Genomic DNA, 10,472 nt, shown 5'->3' on the forward strand with positions numbered 1-10,472 from the left:
ATAACAAAGTTGTGAAGTTATTAGTGTAGTGAAGATGACAGTGTAGTGAGGATGACAGTGTAGTGAAGATGACAGTGTAGTGAAGATGACAATATAGTGAAGATGACATTGAAGTGAAGATGACAGTGTAGTGATGACATTGTAGTGATGATGACAGTGTAGTGAAGATGACAGTGTAGTGAAAATGACACTGAAGTCGAGGTGACAGTGTAGTGAAGATGGCAGTGTAGTGAAGATGACATAGTGAAGACGACTGTGTCGTGTAGGTGACTGTGTAGTGAAGATGACAGCGTAGTAGTGGTGAAAACAGTGTATCCTCCCCCCCCCCCCCGTCGCGAAAAAATGCGAACATATTGTAATGTTACTGCTACGAGGTTTGACAACTCTGCCTCGCAGGAGACATTAGTATCCCAAGAAACACGTCTTCACGGACCTACTCGAACACTGGATAAAACTCACCCCAAGCATGATCACACTCAACCACACCAAGATCACACTCAACCACATCAAGATCACACTCAACCACACCAAGATCACACTCAACCACAGGCAAGAACACACTCAACCACAGGCAAGAACACACTCAACCACTATATGTATGAAGTTATTAATATTAGTCAAATACAACTGGAGATACCAATGAAAGTTCCGGTATTACTGGACAGAAAACAAAATACACCAAAACTCTAAAGAATGTATAACTTTTAAGGCAAAACTTTGTAATAATATAAACATAGTTTATATTGACAGTATAAACTGTTTATGATATAAAAATGATTCAATTCATAATAGAAATCTTGGTTAAGAACTAAGTCTAATTGATCTGCACTATTTCCAGTGAGGGTCTTTGTTCTTGAGTGAAACACTCAGCAAAGTTAAGTGAACACTGCTGCGAGATGCAGAACATCTGATCTAAGATTAACAAAAATCCTCCAGTTCTACCATAAGATAATCAGTGGGCAGTTCACACCTCCCAGGAATCCAGTGCGGTGTCGTCCTCGGTTGAAAGGTGAGCAGGGAGATCGGTGGCGACCTCGGTGGGAACGTCAGCCAGGAGATCGGTGGCGACCTCGGAGGGAACGTCAGCCAGGAGATCGGTGGCGACCTCGGTGGGAACGTCAGCCAGGAAATCGATGGTGACCTCGGAGGGAGCGTCAGCCAGGAGATCGGTGGCGACCTACGTGGGAACATTAGTCGGGAGATCGGTGTTCAAATCAGACTAGTTCGTACAGATCTCAGGTGCTCGGCTTGTGTTTACCACAATTTTGACTGCATCACTGACATAGAGGGCTGGGTCACTGTGGGACTGGGGTGGTACCCTGGGGTTGTTGGCTGGCTGGTGGTGTCGTCTGGACAGGCAGATCACATTGACGTGCCCCTCAAAGTGTTGAACTGACCACTCAGAATAGTGCCACTCTGAGGGCTGAATGCTCTCGTCTTCCACCTCAGATGAGGGCAGAGGAGTAGCCTCACTCTTTACGGTGGAGGAACAGGTTGTGACGTTATCCTACTTCAAAGTGGAGTGGGAAGGGTCTACTGTCTATGGATCTAGGGCCAACTTATAGTCTACTACCTCTCTATTGCCGACCTATTGATGGTCCACTGCCTGTAACTTGCAGACCTAATCAGGGTCTACTGCTTCTTCCTTAAAGACACGCTCGTGGTACTCACACTTTGTGTCCCAGACCTGCTCATGGTCCTCACCCTCTGTCTCCCAGACCTGCTCATGGTCCTCACCCTCTGTGTCCCAAACCTGCTCATGGTCCTCACACTTTGTCTCCCAGACCTGCTCATCGTCCTCACCATCTGTGTCCCAGACGTGCTCATGGTCCTCACCCTCTGTCTCCCAGACCTGCTCATGGTCCTCACCCTCTGTGTCCCAGACCTACTCATGGTCCTCACCCTTTGTCTCCAAGACCTGCTCATCGTCCTCACCATCTGTGTCCCAGACGTGTTCATGGTCCTCACCCTCTGTCTCCCAGATCTGCTCATGGTCCTCACCCTGTGTGTCCCAGACCTGCTCATGGTCCTCATCCTCTGTGTCCCAGACCTGCTCATGGTCCTCACCCTCTGTCTCCCAGACCTGCTCATGGTCCTCACCCTCTGTGTCCCAAACCTGCTCATGGTCCTCACACTTTGTCTCCCAGACCTGCTCATCGTCCTCACCATCTGTGTCCCAGACGTGCTCATGGTCCTCACCCTCTGTCTCCCAGACCTGCTCATGGTCCTCACCCTCTGTGTCCCAGACCTACTCATGGTCCTCACCCTTTGTCTCCAAGACCTGCTCATCGTCCTCACCATCTGTGTCCCAGACGTGTTCATGGTCCTCACCCTCTGTCTCCCAGATCTGCTCATGGTCCTCACCCTGTGTGTCCCAGACCTGCTCATGGTCCTCATCCTCTGTGTCCCAGACCTGCTCATGGTCCTCACCCTCTGTCTCCCAGACCTGCTCATGGTCCTTACCCTTTGTGTCCCAGACCTGCTCATGGTCTTCACCCTATGTGTCACAGACCTGCTCATGGTCTTTATCCTATGTCTCCCAGACCTGCTCATGGTCCTCATCCTCTGTGTCCCAGACCTGCTCATGTTCCCAGATAATCTCATTGTCCTAAACCTCCGTCTTGCAGACCATCTCATAGTCATCAACATTCGTCTTGCGGACCGAGTCATGGCCTTCCATCTTTTCCTGGCAGACTTCCTCGGTAGAATTTATCAAGTCTAGTCCTGCCTCGCGGGAAAATTAACCTAAGAGTGTTACTTAATGTTTGGGAGACACTTCGTTCGCGTTTCTTTCTTATTCATTAGATTTTAGAGTTTTCAACAAGGTGTCTTGGGGAACTTGCTTCTTGTTTTAATGTCTCTGTCGCCACATCCTTGCTTGTATACGGTTAAGTCTCGCACATTCATCCCTAGTATTTCTAATACGCTCCTCGTAGGAAGTAATTGGCTTTCGCCCTCCGAAATACATAGGATCCTGCTAAATTTTTGCAGGTCTTAGAGGCGTTTGCTTTACGAATCCTTCTATATTACCTTCTAGTGATTTCTTCTCGATGTCTTGTAAAGCATACTTATTATTTTCACGTCTCTCTCGCCACATCTTTGCTTGAATGCGGTTGTGGCTTGCGCATCTCTCTCTTGTATCTCTAATCCGCTTCTCGTAAGCTGTGATTGGCTTTGGTCGTCCAAAATACATTTTTATATTAATAATGTCGAATATTTTATCTTGATATTTATAGGTTTAAAGGTCACGATGTAAACCTTGTTAGTTAGATATTCATTAATATAGAAGCCTTGGAAGGTATTCTTGCTGCCTTGAGTTGCATAGTTACCTTGGAAAATTTGCAAGTGGCCTTCGTGTTGAAAACTAATAATATTATAGCGGTGATGATATCAGAGTAATAGTGATGATATCAGAGTAATAGTGATGATATCAGAGTAATAGTGATGATATCAGAGTAATAGTGATGATATCAGAGTAATAGTGATATCAGAGTAATAGTGATGATATCAGAGTAATAGTGATGATATCAGAGTAATAGTGATGATATCAGAGTAATAGTGATGATATCAGAGTAACAGTGATGATATCAGAGTAACAGTGCTTATAATATTGTAGTTTTGATGATAATTGCGATAACAGTGAACAATTGGTGATAACAGTGAGGTAGTTGTGACGACAGTGAAGTGGTAACCGTGTGATGATAATAGTGTATTAGGGATATCAGTGTAATAACAGCTCTGTAGGGGTGATAGTGAAGTCGCTGTGATAATATAGTGCGATAATAGTGTAGTAGTGATAACAGTGCAGTAGCGACGATAACAACAGGGATCATAACAGTTTAATGATTACAGCAGTGATAACAGTAGTGATTAGTGATAACAAAGTTGTGAAGTTATTAGTGTAGTGAAGATGACAGTGTAGTGAAGATGACAGTGAAGTGAAGATGACAATATAGTGAAGATGACATTGAAGTGAAGATGACAGTGTAGTGATGACATTGTAGTGATGATGACAGTGTAGTGAAGATGACATTGTTGTGAAAATGACAGTGTAGTGAAAATGACACTGAAGTCGAGGTGACAGTGTAGTGAAGATGGCAGTGTAGTGAAGATGACATAGTGAAGACGACTGTGTCGTGTAGGTGACTGTGTAGTGAAGATGACAGCGTAGTAGTGGTGAAAACAGTGTATCCTCCCCCCCCCCGTCGCGAAAAAATGCGAACATATTGTAATGTTACTGCTACGAGGTTTGACAACTCTGCCTCGCAGGAGACATTAGTATCCCAAGAAACACGTCTTCACGGACCTACTCGAACACTGGATAAAACTCACCCCAAGCATGATCACACTCAACCACACCAAGATCACACTCAACCACATCAAGATCACACTCAACCACACCAAGATCACACTCAACCACAGGCAAGAACACACTCAACCACAGGCAAGAACACACTCAACCACTATATGTATGAAGTTATTAATATTAGTCAAATACAACTGGAGATACCAATGAAAGTTCCGGTATTACTGGACAGAATACAAAATACACCAAAACTCTAAAGAATGTATAACTTTTAAGGCAAAACTTTGTAATAATATAAACATAGTTTATATTGACAGTATAAACTGTTTATGATATAAAAATGATTCAATTCACAATAGAAATCTTGGTTAAGAACTAAGTCTAATTGATCTGCACTATTTCCATTGAGGGTCTTTGTTCTTGAGTGAAACACTCAGCAGAGTTAAGTGAACACTGCTGCGAGATGCAGAAGATCTGATCTAAGATTAACAAAAATCCTCCAGTTTTACCATAAGATAATCAGTGGGCAGTTCACACCTCCAAGGAATCCAGTGCGGTGTCGTCCTCGGTTGAAAGGTGAGCAGGGAGATCGGTGGCGACCTCGGTGGGAACGTCAGCCAGGAGATCGGTGGCGACCTCGGAGGGAACGTCAGCCAGGAGATCGGTGGCGACCTCGGTGGGAACGTCAGCCAGGAAATCGATGGTGACCTCGGAGGGAGCGTCAGCCAGGAGATCGGTGGCGACCTACGTGGGAACATTAGTCGGGAGACCGGTGTTCAAATCAGACTAGTTCGTACAGATCTCAGGTGCTCGGCTTGTGTTTACCACAATTTTGACTGCATCACTGACATAGAGGGCTGGGTCACTGTGGGACTGGGGTGGTACCCTGGGGTTGTTGGCTGGCTGGTGGTGTCGTCTGGACAGGCAGATCACATTGACGTGCCCCTCAAAGTGTTGAACTGACCACTCAGAATAGTGCCACTCTGAGGGCTGAATGCTCTCGTCTTCCACCTCAGATGAGGGCAGAGGAGTAGCCTCACTCTTTACGGTGGAGGAGCAGGTTGTGACGTTATCCTCCTTCAAAGTGGAGTGGGAAGGGTCTACTGTCTATGGATCTAGGGCCAACTTATAGTCTACTACCTCTCTATTGCCGACCTATTGATGGTCCACTGCCTGTAACTTGCAGACCTAATCAGGGTCTACTGCTTCTTCCTTAAAGACACGCTCGTGGTACTCACACTTTGTGTCCCAGACCTGCTCATGGTCCTCACCCTCTGTCTCCCAGACCTGCTCATGGTCCTCACCCTCTGTGTCCCAAACCTGCTCATGGTCCTCACACTTTGTCTCCCAGACCTGCTCATCGTCCTCACCATCTGTGTCCCAGACGTGCTCATGGTCCTCACCCTCTGTCTCCCAGACCTGCTCATGGTCCTCACCCTCTGTGTCCCAGACCTGCTCATGGTCCTTACCCTTTGTGTCCCAAACCTGCTCATTGTTCTCACCCTCTGTGTCCCAGACCTGCTCATGGTCTTCACCCTATGTGTCACAGACCTGCTCATGGTCTTTATCCTATGTCTCCCAGACCTGCTCATGGTCCTCATCCTCTGTGTCCCAGACCTGCTCATGTTCCCAGATAATCTCATTGTCCTAAACCTCCGTCTTGCAGACCGTCTCATAGTCATCAACATTCGTCTTGCGGACCGAGTCATGGCCTTCCATCTTTTCCTGGCAGACTTCCTCGGTAGATTTTATCAAGTCTAGTCCTGCCTCGCGGGAAAATTAACCTAAGAGTGTTACTTAATGTTTGGGAGACACTTCGTTCGCGTTTCTTTCTTATTCATTAGATTTTAGAGTTTTCAACAAGGTGTCTTGGGGAACTTGCTTCTTGTTTTAATGTCTCTGTCGCCACATCCTTGCTTGTATACGGTTAAGTCTCGCACATTCATCCCTAGTATTTCTAATACGCTCCTCGTAGGAAGTAATTGGCTTTCGCCCTCCGAAATACATAGGATCTTGCTTAATTTTTGCAGGCGTGAGAGGCGTTTGCTTTACGAATCCTTCTATATTACCTTCTAGCGATTTCTTCTCGATGTCTTGTGAAGCATACTTATTATTTTCACGTCTCTCTCGCCACATCTTTGCTTGAATGCGGTTGTGGCTTGCGCATCTCTCTCTTGTATCTCTAATCCGCTTCTCGTAAGCTGTGATTGGCTTTGATCGTCCAAAATACATTTTTATATTAATAACGTCGAATATTTTATCTTGATATTTATAGGTTTAAAGGTCACGATGTAAACCTTGTTAGTTAGATATTCATTAATATAGAAGCCTTGGAAGGTATTCTTGCTGCCTTGAGTTGCATAGTTACCTTGGAAAATTTGCAAGTGGCCTTCGTGTTGAAAACTAATAATATTATAGCGGTGATGATATCAGAGTAATAGTGATGATATCAGAGTAATAGTGATGATATCAGAGTAATAGTGATGATATCAGAGTAATAGTGATGATATCAGAGTAATAGTGATGATATCAGAGTAATAGTGATGATATCAGAGTAATAGTGATGATATCAGAGTAATAGTGATGATATCAGAGTAATAGTGATGATATCAGAGTAACAGTGATGATATCAGAGTAACAGTGCTTATAATATTGTAGTTTTGATGATAATTGCGATAACAGTGAACAATTGGTGATAACAGTGAGGTAGTTGTGACGACAGTGAAGTGGTAACCGTGTGATGATAATAGTGTATTAGGGATATCAGTGTAATAACAGCTCTGTAGGGGTGATAGTGAAGTCGCTGTGATAATATAGTGCGATAATAGTGTAGTAGTGATAACAGTGCAGTAGCGACGATAACAACAGGGATCATAACAGTTTAATGATTACAGCAGTGATAACAGTAGTGATTAGTGATAACAAAGTTGTGAAGTTATTAGTGTAGTGAAGATGACAGTGTAGTGAAGATGACAGTGTAGTGAAGATGACAATATAGTGAAGATGACAGTGTAGTGATGACATTGTAGTGATGATGACAGTGTAGTGAAGATGACAGTGTAGTGAAAATGACACTGAAGTCGAGGTGACAGTGTAGTGAAGATGGCAGTGTAGTGAAGATGACATAGTGAAGACGACTGTGTCGTGTAGGTGACTGTGTAGTGAAGATGACAGCGTAGTAGTGGTGAAAACAGTGTATCCTCCCCCCCCCCCGTCGCGAAAAAATGCGAACATATTGTAATGTTACTGCTACGAGGTTTGACAACTCTGCCTCGCAGGAGACATTAGTATCCCAAGAAACACGTCTTCACGGACCTACTCGAACACTGGATAAAACTCACCCCAAGCATGATCACACTCAACCACACCAAGATCACACTCAACCACATCAAGATCACACTCAACCACACCAAGATCACACTCAACCACAGCAAGATAAAACTCAACCACACCAAGATCACACTCAACCACAGGCAAGAACACACACAACCACTATATGTATGAAGTTATTAATATTAGTCAAATACAACTGGAGATACCAATGAAAGTTCCGGTATTACTGGACAGAATACAAAATACACCAAAACTCTAAAGAATGTATAACTTTTAAGGCAAAACTTTGTAATAATATAAACATAGTTTATATTGACAGTATAAACTGTTTATGATATAAAAATGATTCAATTCACAATAGAAATCTTGGTTAAGAACTAAGTCTAATTGATCTGCACTATTTCCATTGAGGGTCTTTGTTCTTGAGTGAAACACTCAGCAGAGTTAAGTGAACACTGCTGCGAGATGCAGAAGATCTGATCTAAGATTAACAAAAATCCTCCAGTTTTACCATAAGATAATCAGTGGGCAGTTCACACCTCCAAGGAATCCAGTGCGGTGTCGTCCTCGGTTGAAAGGTGAGCAGGGAGATCGGTGGCGACCTCGGTGGGAACGTCAGCCAGGAGATTGGTGGCGACCTCAGTGGGAACGTCAGCCAGGAGATCGGTTCCGACCTCGGTGGGAACGTCAGCCGGGAGATCGGAGTTCGAATCAGACAAGTTCTTAAAGACCTCAGGTGCTGGGCTTTTGTTCACCACAATTTTGACTGCATCACTGACTTAGAGGGCTGGGTCACTGGGGGACTGGTGTAGTATTCTTGGGTTGTTGGGTGGCTGGTGGTGTCGCATGGAAAGGCAGGTCACACTGACCAGCCCCTCAAAGTGTTGAGCTGACCACTCAGAATAGTGCCATTTTGAGGGCCGACAGCTCACATTTTCCACCTCAGATGAGGACAGAGGAGCAGCCTCACTCTCTATGGTGGAGGGGCAGGTTGTGACGTTATCCTCCTTCAAAGTGGAGTGCGATGGGTCTACCATCGATGCATCGAGGACAAAGTCATAGTCTACCACCTCTCTATTACAGACCTATTACTGGTCCACCGCCAGTAACTTGCAGACCAAATCAGGGTCTACTGCTTCTTCCTTACAGACCCGCTCGTGGCCCTCACCCTCTGAGTCCCAGATCCGCTCATGGTCCTAACCTTCTGTGTCCCAGACGTGCTCATGGTCCTCACCCTCTGTCTCCCAGATCTGCTCATGGTCCTCACCCTGTGTGTCCCAGACCTGCTCATGGTCCTCATCCTCTGTGTCCCAGACCTGCTCATGGTCCTCACCCTGTGTGTCCCAGACCTGCTCATGGTCCTCATCCTCTGTGTCCCAGACCTGCTCATGGTCTTCACCCTCTGTGTCCCAGACCTGCTCATGGTCCTCACCCTCTGTCTCCCAGACCTGCTCATGGTCCTTACCCTTTGTGTCCCAAACCTGCTCATGGTTCTCACCCTCTGTGTCCCAGACCTGCTCATGGTCTTCACCCTATGTGTCACAGACCTGTCCATGGTCTTTATCCTATGTCTCCCAGACCTGCTCATGGTCCTCATCCTCTGTGTCCCAGACCTGCTCATGTTCCCAGATAATCTCATTGTCCTAAACCTCCGTCTTGCAGACCGTCTCATAGTCATCAACATTCGTCTTGCGGACCGAGTCATGGCCTTCCATCTTTTCCTGGCAGACTTCCTCGGTAGATTTTATCAAGTCTAGTCCTGCCTCGCGGGAAAATTAACCTATGAGCGTTACTTAATGTTTGGGAGACACTTCGTTCGCGTTTCTTTCTTATTCATTAGATTTTAGAGTTTTCAACAAGGTGTCTTGGGGAACTTGCTTCTTGTTTTAATGTCTCTGTCGCCACATCCTTGCTTGTATACGGTTAAGTCTCGCACATTCATCCCTAGTATTTCTAATACGCTCCTCGTAGGAAGTAATTGGCTTTCGCCCTCCGAAATACATAGGATCCTGCTAAATTTTTGCAGGTCTTAGAGGCGTTTGCTTTACGAATCCTTCTATATTACCTTCTAGCGATTTCTTCTCGATGTCTTGTAAAGCATACTTATTATTTTCACGTTTCTCTCGCCACATCTTTGCTTGAATGCGGTTGTGGCTTGCGCATCTCTCTCTTGTATCTCTAATCCGCTTCTCGTAAGCTGTGATTGGCTTTGGTCGTCCAAAATACATTTCTATATTAATAACGTCTAATGTTTAATCTTGATATTTATAGGTTTAAAGGTCACGATGTAAACCTTGTTAGTTAGATATTCATTAATATAGTAGCCTTGGAAAGTATTCCTGCTGCCTTGAATTATAAAGTTAACTAGGAAAATTTGCAAGTGGCTTTCAATATAGTTGTGATGATGTCAGTGTAGTGATGATATCAGTGTAATAGTGGTGATAATACTGTAGTTTTGATAACAGTGTAATAACTGTGTAGTGGTGATAGTGCAGTCGCTGTGATAATATAGTGCGATAATAGTGTAGTAATGATAACAGTGCAGTAGCGACGGTAACAACAGCGATCATAAGAGTTTAGTTATTACAGCTGTGATAACAGTAGTGATAACAGAGTAGTGAAGATGGTAGTGTACTGAGATAGCAGTGTATATAAGAGTATAGTGAAGATCACAGTGTAGGAAGATAACATTGCAGTTTAGACGACAGTGTAGCGAAGATGACGTTACAGAGAAGATGACAGTGTAGTGAAGATGACATTGCTGTGAAAATGAAAGTGTAGTGAAGGAAACAGTGTATTGAAAATGACAGCGAAGTCAAGATGGCAGTGTAGT

At 44.7% G+C, this 10,472-nt stretch overlaps 1 long non-coding RNA gene across 1 annotated transcript; it reads right to left on the minus strand.

Annotated features, from left to right (window-relative positions):
• Nucleotides 1-782: 782 nt before the first annotated feature.
• On the minus strand, nucleotides 783-9,882 carry LOC138851078 (uncharacterized). Its single transcript, XR_011390964.1, has 2 exons — nucleotides 8,278-9,882; nucleotides 783-8,241 (listed from the first exon to the last, which is right to left on the minus strand). It is a non-coding gene; the product is annotated as an uncharacterized lncRNA (long non-coding RNA).
• Nucleotides 9,883-10,472: the final 590 nt, after the last annotated feature.

Source organism: Cherax quadricarinatus, chromosome 99, assembly GCF_038502225.1.
Source record: "Cherax quadricarinatus isolate ZL_2023a chromosome 99, ASM3850222v1, whole genome shotgun sequence".
In the NCBI taxonomy this organism is placed as follows: domain Eukaryota; kingdom Metazoa; phylum Arthropoda; class Malacostraca; order Decapoda; family Parastacidae; genus Cherax; species Cherax quadricarinatus.